Source organism: Gorilla gorilla, chromosome 1 (genome assembly GCF_029281585.2).
Source record: "Gorilla gorilla gorilla isolate KB3781 chromosome 1, NHGRI_mGorGor1-v2.1_pri, whole genome shotgun sequence".
Lineage (NCBI taxonomy): Eukaryota > Metazoa > Chordata > Mammalia > Primates > Hominidae > Gorilla > Gorilla gorilla.
Window position 1 is genome coordinate 130652441 of NC_073224.2, and position 5198 is coordinate 130657638.

Consider the following 5198-nt stretch of genomic DNA (forward strand, 5'->3'; position numbering starts at 1 on the left):
TCCCAATAAGGACCCTGACCTGTTTGGCTGCACATTTCAATGTGTCTGGAATATGTGACTCTATCATGTCTGAAGTCTGTCACTCATCCATGTTAGCTTTTCCATTGCAGAAAATAAATGACTCTTTGTAGGCTACTAAAGAGACCCTCTGTCTTTCACATTTGGCCATTAACCAAGTGTAAGCTTTGTTTTCTCATCCCTTTTCACAGTATTGCTATAACTTAGCAGTATCTAGGCATCTCCACTGTCCTTGTAGGCATTGTTCCCCCATATATTTCAAATGCCTGAAATTGTATCTACAAGGTCTTTAAGTTCACTGGGATATTTTCCCAGGTCAACATTGATGAAAATCTTTAGCAACTGGGTCACCACCTTGTGCTAGGAACTACCTAAGCTCCTACCTATACTGTGCAGGATGGCATCCTCTTTGCCCAACAAGTAGTAAGTGAGTGAGTCCTGAAACCCCATCTTATGTCTTCCTGATCTCCCCTAGCGCCATCTGTGTTAGTTTGGGTCCTCTGAGAAGCAAAGGCCAAAATGAGATTTGACATGTGTATTAGTTTCCTAGGGCTGCCATAACAAAATACCACAGACTGAGTGGCTTAAACAACAGAAATGTATTTCCTCACACTTCTGGAGGCTAGTAGTCCAAGATCAACGTGTCAGAAGGTCTGGCTTCTTCTGAACCTCTCTCCTTGGTTTGCAGATGGCCACCTTCTTGTTGTGTCTTCACGTGGCCGTTTCTCTTGTGTGCACCTGCCCCTGGTGTCTGTGTATCCAAATTCCCTCTTCTTATAAAACCATCAGTCAGGACTGGATTAGGGCCCACCCTAACAGCCTCATTGAACTTGAGCACTTCCTTAAAGGTCCTAGCTCCAGTCACATTCTGAGATACTGGGGGTTAAGGCTTTAACTTCTGAATTTGGGGGAAGACACAATTCAGCCCATAAAAACATGTAAGAGATCAATCGGCAGAAACATCTATGAAGGATAAAAGGGATGAGAGCAGGAGAAGGTGGGAGATGCTCCAGACTGTGATATAAGTCTGGCACCTATGAAGGAGACAGAAAAGAAAGAACTGCACAGGCAGGGTCTCAGACTGCAGTGCAGTTCTAAGAAAATTTCAGCTAGGCTGATGGGGGGTCTATAAGCCAAAGTTTGCCATTAGAGTAGTCCCAAATTATGCAGCAATGGGCCTGCATTAGTACTCTTGCCATGCTAAGTCACTGGCCAGAACTGTTCAATTTCTATTTCTTCAGGGGTTTGCAAGAATCAAAGCTAGCTAAACCTCTCTATATCCTTGAGTTAAAAACCTTTATTATTTAAAAATACTCTACAAAGTGATTGAAGTAAAAAATGACACACAGGGAAGCAGCCAAATCTAAAATGTCTTTTTACATAAACAAATTGTAGTTACTAGAGATAAATGTGGATAAGTGGATTTGGGGAATGTAATATTTAGAAAGAGCAAAGGGACCTAAATTTATTTGGAATCACTTTTTAAATTCTCCACATATTTTCTGCCTCACCCAGGAATGTCTGACACAAAGTACTCATATATGATGTTTGCTAACAAATGTGAGTATTTTCAGCATTTATCGGGCTATTAACTTTACCAAACTACTTCATTTACTTCCAGTAGAATGACACAGCTTCCAATCTATAGTTGAAAAAGTATCTTTACTGCAATACAGTTTGTTTCATCTGCAAAATAATCATGGCAGCTTTCAATTAAGGATGATTTTCCTTTCTTTGCAAAAATGTGCAAGATAGTACCAAAATATTTGAGAACTCTCACTCTATGGGTGAACGCAGAACTTTTATTAATGTCTAAATAACTTACATTTCTCCAATGAGGAAGAGTCCTCATCTCTCAGTATATTTCACCTAAAACGGTGTAGCCAACAAACTTTTGTCTATTTTATTTAAAAAATTTAAAAAAATACAGTACTTAAAAATATTTTAAAGTGGCTATTTGAAATTCTGAATTTTCTACTTACTCTACTTCTCCAAGTCACACATATATTAATGTCTATGGAACTAGTATGCTTATAGCAATCAATCAATCAATCAATCCTTATCTGGAGGCCATTATCCTTAGCAAACTACTGGAGGAACAGAAACCAAATACCACATGTTCTCACTTACAAGTGAGAGCTGAATGATGAGAACACATGGACACACGGAGGGGAACAACACATACTGGGGCCTACTGGAGGGCGGAGGGTGGCAGGAGGGAGGGGATCAGGAGAAATGACTGGTGGATACTAGGCTTGATACCTGGGTGACGAAATGGTGAGTACAGCAGATCCCCATGGCACACGTTTACCTATGTAACAAACCTGCACATCCTGCACATACACCCTGGACTTAAAATAAAAGTTAAAAAAATAAATACTTATTTACTAAACAAATGTATCTAGAGCATATGCCAGGTGCTAGGCTGAACGAGAGTACTGACCCTCAAAGAACTCACATTTCCATGATTTTCCTTTTTCCCCCCTTTAACTTAAAAAATTATTTCTGTTGTGGTAAAATATCCTAACATAAAACTTACCATTTTAACCATTTTTAAGTATACAATTCAGTGACATTAAGTACATTCACACTGTTGTGTAACCATCACTACAGTCCATCTCCAGAACTTCATTATCATCCCAAACTGAAATGCTGTACCCATTAAACCCATTAACTCCTCATTCCCCTCTTCCTCCAGCCCTAGATAATCACTATTCTACTTTCTGTTTCTATGAATTTGACTATTCTAGGTACCTAACATAAGTAGAATCATACAATATTTGTCTTTCTGTGTCTTGAGATTTCACCTAGCATAAGGTCTTCAAGTCTAATCCAAGTTGTAGCATGTATCAGAATTTCATTCCTTTTTAAAGGGTGAACAATATTCCTTTGTACGTACACACATTTTAACTTCAATTACTTTTAAATAGCTAATTTCTCATTTTATTTCTTTCAAAGACACATTATGCTAGCTGCTAGATTGTTACAATGCACTCTCTTGGGAGAAAAGATTTTCCTTCCTATCCACAATTACCTGCAGCTCCCCTTCATTTATGTTATATATAGCACAAACACATTTACCCAGAGGAGATTCTACATTCAAGAACATTTCGTAAGCAATTCACTACTGTCTCTGACATTGATAGGGTCTGCAGAGCACCATGGAACCCTGGGTGCTCAGGAAATATTATGCTAAAGTACCTACGTAGTAAAATAACTCCTTTTTTTTTTTTTTTTGAGATGGAGTCTCACTCTGTTGCTCAGGCTGGAGTGCAGTGGTGAGATCTTGGCTCACCGCAACCTCTGCCTCCCAGGTTCAAGCAACTCTCTGCCTCAGCCTTCCGAGTAGCTGGGATCACAGGCGCCCAACACCACGCCCAGCTAATTTTTGTATTTTTAGTAGAGACAGGGTTTCACCATCTTGGCCAGGCTGGTCTTGAACTCCTGACCTCGTGATCCACCCACCTCGGCCTCCCAAAGTGCTGGGATTACAGGCGTGAGCCCCTGTGCCTGACCATAAAAGAACTTCTAAAGAGCAGCTGTAGTGAATTTACGACCAAGACTTTTCCATAGAAAATAACTGATAAGGTGAAAAAAAAAAAAAAAAAAAAAAAGCTTGTCAGAAAGCTGACAAGAAAGCTAAAAATTACCATTCTTTTCTCAGAAATCTAACAGATCCCAGAGGATTGCTACTTGGAGTTCTTCCTCAGTTTTATTAGTGCTAAACATCTGATTGGCCAGGGATGACCAAACTAAACTCCTACTGAATCCATGAAGGAAGTCAGAAAATAAAGGGTGGGGAAAACTAATCTTGGTTAATACTCAAAAGGTGTATTTTTACATTTCCTGCACCTTTGAAATGCCTTGGTGACTTACAAACCTAATCTAGGACCAAGAATGAACTTTACTGGAGAGATACAGGCCTTGAGAGGTTAAGGACTTGACTAGTGGTATCACATTAACAACTGGAAATGAGACGCTGGCATTTCCCTTTCCAGCATATACTGCCTGATAAATGATTTCTTTCCCCCGACTCCAGCTTTAAGGTGTAAGTGACAAATAGAAATTGTTCATGTTTATGGTATACAACGTGACGTTTTGATATACATATATACACACACACACACTGCGATTAATTAAATGAAGCTAATCAACATAATCCATCATCTCACATACTTACTTTCCTGTGGTGAGAACATTTAAGGTGTACCCTCTTCACAATTTCAAGTACACAATATATGAACTATAGAACTCATCCACCTTCTCTGACTGAAACTTTGTATCATTTGACCAACATTTCCCTATATTCCCCACCCCCGTGCCAAGACTTCTTACTTGCCTTTCTTGAACAAATACTTGAATTACAGTGTTATTACGAAGCTGCAAAGTTGCTCCTCAAGCAACTTATTGAAGGGAAGCAAGAAGCGTCGAAAAAGAAAGCGCTTTTTTTTTTTTTTTTTTTTCGGATAGGGTTTGGCTGTTGCCCAGGCTGGAGTGCAATGGCACGATCTGGGCTCAAAGAAAACACTTATTTTTCACAAATAACAGAAAAAGCAGTGAATATTTTGAAGTCTGGATCCTGAACTCTAGGTTATTTAGGTCTGAAACCTGTACTGGGGGAGGGGTGCAAGAAAGAGTTGATAAAATTACCTTAACTATGTGGAAACTTGAAGACTTTCTTACATACTAACCCCTCGCCCCCCACTTTTCTCAATAAACGAGCCAAACTGGCTGAAACGAAGGGACTCGTCCGCGGCGCCGGCTCAGACCCACTGTAGCCGACTCATTACCGCCCAAAGTCCTGGAGCCCTCGACCAGGCATTGAGAACACCGTGGAGGAACCCTAAGAGAGGGAATCCTGCGAAGAGAAGTCAGGTGGTGGCCTTGCCGGAAACGGGACCAAAGTCCTCTAGCTGGGATTACGGGCGCCGGCGAGGGACCTATTATGTCATGCAAGCCTTTCCAATTGCCAGTCTTGGGGCGGGCTCACACCTTCTCTACAAGGCGAACTCACTACACGCCTTGGGTGCCGATCGTCCCTAGCAACCACCCGCGATTTAAGGCGGAAGTACTTCACTGGTCCTCCTCCTCCTCCGGACCAACCAAGCCCTCGTGAGGAAGCGCGTTGGCCCAATCACCTAGGCGGGAACTACTACCAGCCAATAGGAAGCAGGCACAGG